This window comes from Callospermophilus lateralis, unplaced genomic scaffold (assembly GCF_048772815.1).
Source record: "Callospermophilus lateralis isolate mCalLat2 unplaced genomic scaffold, mCalLat2.hap1 Scaffold_72, whole genome shotgun sequence".
Taxonomy (NCBI): Eukaryota; Metazoa; Chordata; class Mammalia; order Rodentia; family Sciuridae; genus Callospermophilus; species Callospermophilus lateralis.
Genome location: NW_027515276.1, coordinates 9,299,542 through 9,311,474, shown reverse-complemented (window position 1 = coordinate 9,311,474; position 11,933 = coordinate 9,299,542).

The window sequence follows — 11,933 nt, the reverse complement described above, 5'->3', positions numbered from 1 at the left end:
ATTTGCTCCTGGACATCCACAATGGGTAGAACTACAAATTGTTATTGAAGTTTTTAAACAGTGTTCTTTTCCTTTTAATCTTACTTCGGACTCCAGCTATGTGGTACAAGCACTAAAAGTCCTGGAGGCCGTGGGAGCTATTAGTGATGCCCACAATGTGTCTGCTTGCTTTACTCAGCTTCAACAGCTTATCTCTAACCGCACTGCTTCTTTTTATCCAATGAACATCCGGGCTCACAGCCCTCTTCCTGGTCCGTTATCCCAGGGTAATGCCTGTGCGGACTTAGCCACTAGAGGTCAATTGATATGCTTGGCTTCCTCCTTAGAGGGGGCTAAGTTGTTTCACCAAAACTTCCATGTTAATGCATTAACGCTGCACAGGCGTTTTTTCATTTCAAGAGCGGATGCTCGGCAGATAGTATTGCAATGTCCCCATTGTGTCACATTTCTTCATTCCCCTAATTATGGAGTAAACCCACGGGGATTGAAGACATTGGTTGTTTGGCAAATGGATGTGACACATATACCTGACTTTGGTAACCTTAAGTATGTGCATGTTTCCGTTGATACGTGCTCTGGAATTATCCATGCTTCTGCTTTATCCGGAGAAAAGGCACGTAATGTCATTACTCACTGTTTAGAGGCATGGGCAGCATGGGGTGCACCTGCATCCCTTAAGACTGATAATGGACCTGCTTATACTGGCAGACATTTTACAGCTTTTTGTTCTACTATGGGAGTGCAACTTACTCATGGTTTGCCTTACAATCCTCAAGGACAAGGCATTGTTGAGCGTGCTCATCGCACCTTAAAGGAAACTTTACAAAAACAAAAGGAGGGAATAGGAGCTGAACACACTCCTAAAGAACGCCTGTCCTTAGCTCTCTTTACCATTAATTTTTTGAATTTGGATATTCATGGTCGCTCTGCGGCCGATAGACATGTGTCCCCTCAGCCCTCTGTGATTGGCTATGTTAAGTGGAGGGATGTTCTTACGGGCCAATGGAAGGGCCCTGAACCCGTGCTGACATGGGCACGAGGATCTGTATGTGTTTTTCCCCAGGATCGTACGGAACCGTTGTGGGTCCCTGAACGCTTGACAAGAAGAGTCTCGACATCAACTGACCAGCAACAAGAGATACCACAACAATCCTGTGATGAGGATCTTCATTCTGCTAAGTGCTCTGGCTCTGGTGCTGGTGCCGATGGCACAGGTGACACCAATTCGGTGGTGGGCAGTGGCACGGGCATGGCCAATGTCGATGCCGGTTCATGGTAATTCTAGTGTCCTCCCCACTCTTTTTTCTACCTCATGTGAGATGTCTGCTCCCTGTGCCTCTCCTAGAGGGGACATGGAGAGCATTTTTAATCAATCTCAAGTTAATCTCACAGGAGTTTTTTGTTTCAGCCTTAGAAACGCTAATTGCATTAGCCTTAAGACCAAAAATTTGACTAACTGGGAGGACCCATTGCGGTCCAATCAGGTCTCAGGGAGCATTATCAGTGCTGTATTGAGCAAGGTAGTTTCGGGGAAGCAATCAGGCTCAGGGACCCCAGCAAACAGCAGCTCTGCTCTTAACATAACTACCTTGGCTATTATCTCCGAGGTACTAATCCCAGTGTCTCCTTCTTCTAGTAGTATTTATGATGCCACTCATTTCAAGGCCTCTCCTTACTGTTCCCCTAATCTTGGTTTCCCCCCAACATTTATGCCTTGTCAGGATCATTCTTGGGAGAAGCATCAAGTTGCTAAAGGTTTCTCCCTTTCCCCCTCTCTTAAGAGGTATGTTTATAACTTTAACAATAGTGCCAGCTCCTCTACAGGAGTAGGTTGGTCCTGGTTTCAATGGCAGATTTCCAATGAAAAGGGGGCTTCAGCCGATATTTCTGTACTGGCTCAGTTGGTAGGAGCCAAAAGTTGGCTGGCTAATGTTTCTGGTACTGTTAGGGAAAGTGAACGAGGTAATAGATTTACATCTGTTTCAGTCCACTCTGTTGTATAATGCCACATTGCCTCCTGCAATGGTCTGTGTTCAATCCCCCTTCTTATTCCTTTTGGCTAAGGCCACCTCTTCGGGGATGCTGGATTGTTCTCATACTACCTGCATCTTATCTGAGTGTTGGAATGGTTCCTGGACTGTAGCAGTGGTTATGAAAATTCCAACTTTTGTCCCAATCCCGGTCACTGCGGATCCTGATAAATTCCATATTGTTGAGCTACTTAGAGTCCGCAGAGATTTTGGAATCACAGCGGCTATAGTGACAGCCGTGGCGGTATCTGCTGCTGCAACGGTTACAGCCGGAGTGGCTATGGCCAATCAAGTACAAACTGCTGCCACCATTAATCAAGTTGTCCAACAAACTTCCAGTATACTTGAATCCCAAAATACAATTAATCAACATATTTTGTCAGGGATTTTAGCTGCCAATCAAAGAATAGATTTACTCCAAGCTCAGGTAGAAGAATTGGCTGACTTGGTGCTTCTGGGTTGTGTTGACCAACGTGCACATTTATGCATAACCTCTGTCAGATTTAATGATTCCAGGAATGCTTCCCACATCATTGGCGAATATTTGGCCAGAAATTGGTCCATGGAAGCGGAAGACATGATCCAGTCTCAACTAACCCAGATAGCTGTCTTGAATAACACCAGTGTTGATCCCGTGACTTTGGGTCAATTCACCGATTGGATATCTTCTGCTTTTTCCTTTTTTAAAGAGTGGGTGGGGGTAGGCATTTTTGGTGCAATGTGTTGCTTCGGTATGTTTCTCTGTTTGTGGTTTCTCTGTCGCCTCAAGGCCCTCAATGCTCACGATAAGGCTATGATCATCCAAGCTCTTGCAGCTTTAGAAAATGGCAATTCACCTCAAGTCTGGCTTGCGCATCTTAAACAGTAAATCTTTGACATGGTCGTTGCACCCCAAGTTATTATAACATTGCACTGGGATCGGCAAGTCTTTCCTCGTTATTCTCTTAGTGTTGGAAAGCCCTTGCACTCTGCCGGTATTGGTGCCATTGCACGCAGGTGGGTTTCCACACTAATTCTTCTCTATCGCCTTAAAGTCCGTGCCTTTCTTTCAGGGTGTTGTCAACTCGTTTGTTGTTGTGTACAGCCACAGTTCAGCCTCAGCTGTCCCCCTTCGTCCACCTTCGTCACGATACAGGATGCGAGGCAAGGCACTGCACTTGAGTGATCCTTGAAGTGGACCTCAAGGAGAGCACTTCCTATTGCATGCGGGTTTGATGTCCACGCCCCGCCCCACGAAAAAAGGCGTCTGCTGATATGGCTTCGGATCTGGGGAAGGGCCCTCCTTAGGTCTGAGCCATACTATGCAGCCACTTCTGCACAGTGGGATAGGACCTCTACTCTCGCCTGCATTGTTTTCAGAAAACAAAAGGGAGGAACTGTGGTGAGCCGCTTCTGCAGATTATGGTCGCCATTGCAGGATGGTGCTGGCTCCACTGTGGTCTGTGACAAACAACTCCTTGTTTGGGAGAGTTGTTGCATGGTTTTTCAGCACCCTATGAGAAAGTTCCACGTGGCAGCTTCGCATTGGGGCTTGGGATGCTTTATTAAGGCTGGGAGGGCCATCCGACATGGAATTAGAAGAAATATCAAGGGCCTGAATAAACTGCAGAAAGAAGATTCCTGAGTTGCGTCTTCCTTGCGGGCAAGGGGTCACGACATCACGGCAACAGAAGAATAGGTAAACAAAAGGCCCAAAGCAGGGTTTCTCCACTGAGACTTTCCTGGTCACACTGATAATTGAGTTTTCTGAGATGTTCCCATTCCCTTCAGCTATCCAGTACATGGCCATGTCACAGAGTTTGGAGGTGGTACATATCTTGGACACAAAACCATGATCTTATTCTTGAGATTAGCTAGATTTCAGGAAGAATACCAGAACTTAGGATGGTAGTATGTGTTGCCCATCCACAAGGCAAGCCACAGACCATTCATAAATTGGGCAGGTTGAATGTTGGGAAGCTTTCTACTAGACAGGACACATCTATCGATGCATTCTCTTTTCTAATGTCTACAACCACGGACTCAGTGGGATACACAGACATTGAAGCACTCGACTTGTGAAATGACTTACTAGAAACAATTCACAGCAAACCAAACAATCAAACTTTCCTACCTATTCTCAGAACATGAGACAAAACCACAGACCCACACGCACACCCACAACCACACAGACCCCCAAGTAGGTCTGTGACTATCCAGAGTGTCCTCTGACTGGTGAGCCATAATATATTGCCCCATAAGGGGCTGTCCTGTCTCAGATCTAGTCTCCATGGCCAACTATGTGATGCTGTCAGGAAACAGCAGTGAGCCACTACCTGATTTCTCAGGAAAGGCCCCTCTTCAGACCTTCCTGGGATTTAGCCATCCTCACATCAGTAGGTACCAAGAAAGACTGACTCTGTCCTTGGTAAATCCAAACAAGTTTGACCACTGGGACTTGGACTGGGACTGGCTCTGGGTGCCTGGCTTTTTGGATCCTAAGTTCAGAGAGTTCCATAACAAAGGAAGTGAGGTGAGGTCACTTCCCTCAGGAACTGAATGAGGTCAGTACATTGGCAACCACTTTGTCCTAACAGTTGCTTCCAGATTCTGATGAGATGGAGGCTGCACCTACTTCTGTGACATTTTAACAATTTAGAATGGTATATCAACCATAGGCACCCGGGAACAGCTCTCCACACAGGCCTTGTTTTGTCCATCTTCTCTACATTAAGAGGGGAGAGGATAATTCAGATACATCCTTTCGTCCTGACCGGGTTGTTTGCCATGGAAGATGACTTTTGCTCTCTAAGGTCCTTCATTGCTGCCTACATCTTCTCAAAAGATTATTTCTGCATGGACTTTTGAACTTCTCAGCTGGTGGAGGATCCCCTACCTTCCTGTATTGAAAGACCAACTGTGTCCCTGCTCTTCTGTAAAGTGAGATTGAGGGAACAGTGTATGGTTAGGGTTAATAGCGTGTTCGATTTGGGTTAGGAATCATTCTGCTATATGAATAATGGTATTGGGAACCTGTGATATTTATAAGAATATAGACGTGAAATACATGCATGAGATCAGAGACCTAGGAAAGATTTGAAGCCCAGAAATGCTTTGTACCCTTGATTGGTATACTTAGCTTGAATTATGTTCTCCACCAAGGTCTCAGATAAATCGATATACAATGGCATAGGACCGTGTACCTCGGGTGATTGAATGTAGAAGAAAACATCCAGTCAAAAAGGGATAGTCCGTACGATTAGGAAGATACTCAGTATGTTTAGGAAGAATAGTGAGTCTAGGAGTTGGGCCAAAAGTTCTTTTGCAATAGGGTTTCGGTTTGAGAATGTAAATGTCAGCACATGTGAAGGGACAGTCACAATGATGAACTGAGGAAAATATGTAGGAAAGCAGATATCAATAGGGACCTTAGGAAATCAGGCAAAGTATAAGGTGAGTGATAGGATTGGATATTGTCAACAGGCGTGAGGTTGAATATATAATCTTAGGAAGAAACAAATATGTAGTCACCAATAGGATTGACATTTGAGAGCATTAGGCAACATGGACATGGATGTTTTTAGTAATCCATGCTCACTTTCCATTTAGGCTCTGGCACAATCATAAGTGTGACCTTTGCCTTTTGTGTCCAGAGTACTTCTGTGGTAAATGTATATGTAGATAAGGTGACATGAGTATTTCTTACACCATTGCACGGAGCAATATTCTGAAAACTTATACATTATTACTGGGGCTACAAATAGGTGTACACTGTGTTGATGATTATAGAGATGATGCATGAATAGACCATATTGTGAATACAGTATATTACTGGTTCCAACTTTATATAATGGATTGAATTTACATCTGAAAATATATAGGAATTCTTATATTGATATATACACATTCATTCCAATCAGTTATATATCTAATGGTAATATTAGGGTTACGGTTTATCATGAAGAGTGTGTGAGTTTTGCTTCAAAAATAATTATGAAATCGAAAAAATGTTTTTAGAAAGAAGTCTAGTGAAAGGACCAATAAAGAAACAAGGAGGAACACATGTGTTCTGAAGTAGGAAGTAATTGAATGTGAACCAAATGCCTATAAATTTGTGAACATGTGGATGAAACTATATATCCTATGATGTCCAAAAACTGAAGAAATTGTAATGTACCAGTGTTGAATAAAAATGAACTTCAAAATACACATCATGTCCCATAGAAATCTACTTGCATTGATGTTAAACTGGGTCAGTTACTGTTGAAATATTAGGATTTGTAAGCACCATTCAATGAAGTTAGTTTTCAGTACTAGGAAACCAATATGTACTTCAGCTGGTTTAGTATTTCTGAGAATAATCTTGTGAAATGTTTTTTATAAATACACATGCAGGAACATGAATGAATTTATGGAGTGTATAATAAGACACATATATTTCATATTTTGGAAAATCTGGAGAATACACACACACACACACACATTAATATGTAGCAATACATATGCCAATCGAAATTCATCATGAAATATAATTCATCCACATATCCAAAAATATTCATTTTAATGAACATGGATTTACGTATAATGTTTTTCACTAGGAAGCTCACCCATAGGTTGAATTTTCAGTTCCATCAGTATTTAGGGGGAGTCATCTCTTCTCATAATTTTTATATTACAAAGTCAGTGAGCTCACAATAATGTACATGTGATACCATGTAGGATACTATACATGCATAAAAAAATACATGTGCTGAATAGGCTACAGAGTAAGGAAGACAGGAATTTACATATGTGGTAACTTTAAAAACTAATGGAGAAATATTACAATGAAAAGTTGACTAGATTTATAGCACATACACTTGATAAAGCAGAAGGCAAATCCAAGTATACACCATGCTTCCTATGAAAGGCCTGTATTTATATTCAGTTAGGTTTCTTTTCTCCAGGATATTAGGATTAGTACTCAGAGTCTAGTAGGGTATGGGTTAGTGTCAGGGATTCAGTATTTCAAATGGAAAATATGAAAATGAATCTAATGTGCATGCAAACATGTGCTACACATAAATCTTCCCACTCTCATCCAGAACAATGCCTAGACATAACCATCGCTCCAAGTAAGACACAATTAGAGGAAAGGAGTTAGAAAATCTGTGAATACATATGTGGAAGGGAAAATGCTCAGGAGTTCACAACACTGGAGTTGGAAGAACAGTTTCCAAAAGTAAGGGAGAAGGTAAACACTCCACAAACATCGAGCTCTGCTGGTCTAAAGACTTCGTGAAAAACTTCCTCTAAGGTTGGGCACATGAAATATATGTAATTGTCAGAAGATTTAGCTTCGTTTATAGTGACACCATCAAATCTGGGTCTGCATCTATGTGACGTGGACGACATGGTTCCTTATTTTCTAATGAACATGATGCAGCAGCTCAGAATTCTCTCTTTGTAGGTAAACTGTGGCCACTGGGAGCTAAGTGTCTCCCCGTGTGGTCTGTGAAGCCATTTGGTCATCCTCCACTTTTTGTGGTGTTTCTTACTGCCACACTGTGAGTTTGGTATTGGCTTCACGAAATACAAGGAGTTCAACTGGGACACAATGCTGGAGGGAGTTCTGTCACGTATGGTTGGTCAGGGTCTCCAAGAGAATGTATGAACCAGGCTTCTGTCCCACATAGCTTTCCTCCTTGACTATAGCACCCTGATTCTGAACATTGCCTTGAAACCTCTAAATAAAACAAGATGCCTTTACATATAAGGGTCTGCTGCCTGCACCTTGTAAGTCACAAGGCTTTTTGAAGCCAATGGCAGATCCAGGTGGTCCTACCAAATATATTTATTTACACACCTACCGTCCACTGCTCTACATCCACTACTCAGCAGGCTCCAACTTACTGGTATCTCTGTTCTTCACCATTTTCACAAAACCCAGTCAATCAAGGCACTATTTGGTACACTCATGATCATCAACATGATATCCAAAGGTTCTCCAGTGCCATCTGGTAATGGGAATTTCAAAAATTTCATGGTACTTGTTTAGCCATTTTTCAAGGATGAAATTGAAGGCACTGTGGATTTCAATTCAGGATCCATTAAATGGTGAGGAAGCTAATTTCAATGAAAGCTCTGGAGAATTCTCACAGGCAAGGCATCCCAAAAAGTGGCCAAAAGGTCACATGAATCCAGGCACAATGATGTGTACTATGTGAGGTCCATGTGTTTTCTGACTCTCAACTATGGCTGCCAAGTCATTAAAAAAAACATGTGATAACCTGGCTGAGATTCTCAGTGCTCTATGCAAAGCCACCCTGGACGGAGATCTCAGTTTCCAAGGGCGACTCTCATGCATGGCCTCTTTAATCCCAACACAATTCATGGATATACTTTTCTGAGGTCAGTTCCAGAACTCAGTCTCTAATGGGAATCACAGCAGAGTTCAAGCCAAGGTGGACCCAGTCACCTCTTCCAACTGCCACACAAATGACCACAATTGAAATCAAAACACTCCCACATGGCCCTCATGTTCTTCTATATTGACACTCATGATAAACTCTGGCTGGAGTTTTCCAAAAGGGGAGCATCCCTAGTCAGTGTCCAAAATAACCTCCCTTGCCCCTCATTTGCCTAAAGTCAGGGTGGCCTGGACACCCTTCCTGTGAACCAGGAATGATCAAATAGGCCTGCCGTTAATACTTCTCAATTATCCAAATTGAGGTCTTCTGACTGTGGGGTTTAGACTCTTTATGTGAATTAGTGTCATGAGAAATCACTAGCACCTATGGGCTAGCCTCTGCAGGGCTTTGAAGAACTCATTTGATCCAAAGATCCCTCTTCTCACTTGATGGAATTCAGGAACCTTACAGAGGAAGGCGAGAGACTTCATCCACAATGACTGCTCTTTTGGCCATTTTGGTATTGGACACATGGGATCTTTCTTTAGATCCATCAGGTCCTGAGAATCTAAGCCACAGCCTCACACAGGGTCAAGAGGCTGATTCAGACACATCCGTTTCCAAAGCAATTAAGCAAAGAGCCACAGATGATGCCCATTTATTTCCATTTGAAAACTGTTTTCTTCAGGCTTCACAAAGAGGTGGCCTGAGGCAAAAAACTTTCTGACATTCAGAGAAACAGAACAATAGGTAATTAGAAGTCCCAAAGCAGGGTTTTTTTCACTGAGACTTGTCAAAAGCCAGTGGTGAGCCACTACCTGCTTTCTCATAAAAGGCCCCTCTTCAGAGCTTTCCTGGCATATGGACATCCTCACATCTGTAGGTACCAAGATAGACTGACTCTGTCTTTGGTAATTCAAAACTAGTGACACCACTGGGAGTAGGACTGGGACTGGCTCTGTATGCCTGGCTCCCTGGATGCCAAGTTCCATCACCAAAGAAGTGAAGTTAGGTCACTTCCTTCAGGAACTGAATGAGGTCACGGCCTTGGCAACCACTTTGTTCTAACATTTGCTTCCAAGGGTCCCATGAGATGGAGGCTTCCCCTACTTCCTGTGACACTTTCACATGTTAAAATGGTATATCAACCATAGGCACCTGGGAACAGCTCTCCACACAGGCCTGATTTGGTCCATCTTCTCTACATTAAGAAGAGAGAGAGGCCGATTAAGACACAACCCTTCACCTGACCAGGTTGTTTGCCATGTAAGATGACTTGTGCTCTCTCAGGTCCTTCATAGCTGCCTACGTATTCTCCAGGGATCCTTTCAGCATGGACCTTTGAAGTTCTCATCAGGTAGAAGATCCCCTACATTCCAGTATTAAAAGACCAACTCTGTCCCTGCTCTCCTGTAAAGTAAGATTGAGGGAACACTGTATGTTTAGGGTTAATAACGGGTTCAGTTTGGGTTAGGAATCATTTTGTGGATGAATACTGGTATTGGCATCCTGCGATACCAATAAGAATATAGAGGTGAACTGTATGTATGAAAACAGAAATCCAAGAAAGATTGGAAGGCCAGAAAAGCATTGGGCTCTTGATTGTGATACTTAGAATTGAATTACGTTCTGCACAGATGTCTCAGATAAATCGATATACAATGGCATAGGACCTTGTACCTTGGATGATTGAATGTAGAAGAGAACATCAAGTCAAAAAGGGATAGTCGGTAGGATTAGGAAGATAGTAGGTAGGTTTAGGAAGAAGGGTGAGTGTAAGATTTGGAATAAAATTTCTTTAGCAATAGGATTTCGGTTAGAAAATGAATTAAAATGTAAGCACATGTGAAGAGTCTGTCACAATGATGAACTGGGGAAAATATGTAGGTAAGCCGATATCAATAGAGACATTATGAAATCAGCAAAGTAATAAGTGAGAGATAGGCTTAGACATTTCAAAGGGTTGAGTTTGAATATGCAATCTTAGGAAGAAACAAATATGTAGTCACCAATAGGATTGACATTTGAGAGCATTAGGCAACTTGGACATGGATGATTTTAGTAATCCATGTTAATTTTCCATTTAGGCTTTGGTACAATCATAAATGTAAATTTGAATTCTGTGTCCAGAATATTTCTGTGAATAAATGTATATGTAGATAAGGTGACATGAGTATTTCTTCCACCATTTCTGGGAGCAATATTGACTGACTACTTCTGACTGATAGGTACAGATTCTTTATGTGATTTGGAGTCATGAGAAACCCAAGCACTTCTTCAGGTCTTGAAGAACTCATATGACCCAAAGGATCCCTATTCTCACTTGATGGATGTCAGGAATTGTTGAGAGCCATCAGCCAAGTAGGTATGACAATTTCCTTGCCAGCGTACCCCCATGTTTCTTTAGTGGAAGGACTCATGGAAATAGGACATTTTCCAGGACATTGCATGTAAGGTGACCTTGCTCAAGGACCAGGGCAGGATCCGTGTTTAGGGTGTTCCCCCTTTAGAATAGGGCAGTTTAGCATAATAGGAGATTAGGGTGTTCCCCCCTTAGAATAGGGCGTATCCTGCTTCTGATTTCCTCTTGAGTTCTTAGGGTCAGACAGTATATTTTGGGAGACAGAAGCCCATGTGGAGTGGATTTGGGCAGAGTTGTGGATTTGGGCAGAGGTGGATTTGGGCAGAGAACGTGGATTCCCCCAGAATGTGTTTGTAGACGGCCGGTGTGAGTTCGGGAATAAAGAATTGCTGTTTGAATCTACAAGTTGTGTGGTGGCTCGTGATTTGTGCCCAGCCAGAGACTGTGGCAAGGAATGTAACAGAGGAAGGGAAGATACTTCATCCACAATGACTGAACTTTTTGCCATTTTGGTTTTGGATGCACACATGGGATCTTTCCTTAGATCCATCAGGTGCTGATAATCTAAGTCACAGCCTCACACAGGGCCAAGAGGCTGATTAAGACACATCCCTTTCCAAGGAAATTAAGCAAAGAGCCACAGGTGATGCCCATTCATTTCCATTTGAAACCTGTTTTCTTTAGGCTTCACAAAGGGGTGGCCTGAGGATAAGACCTTCCTGACATTCAGGGCAACAGAAAAATAGGGAAGCAAAAGGCCCAAAGCAGGGTTTCTGCACTGAGACTTTCCTGGTCACACTGTCCCTGCTCTTCCGTAATGTTAGATTGAGGGAAAAGTGTATGGTTAGGGTTAATAACACGTTCAATTTGCATTAGGAATCATTCTGCAGGACGAATATTGGTACTGGGAATCTGCAATATTTACAAGAATATATAGGTGAAATATAAGTATGAAAACAGAAATCTAGGTAAGATTTGAAGCCCAGACGGGCATTGGGCCCTTGAGTGGGTTACTTAGCTTTGAATTATGTTCTGCACAGATGTCTCAGATAAATCGATATACAATGGCATAGGAACTTGTACCTTGGATTATTGAGTGTCGAAAAGTACATCAAGTCATAAAGGGAAAGTCCGTAGGTTTAGGATGATAGTCTCTAGGTTTAGAAACAACAG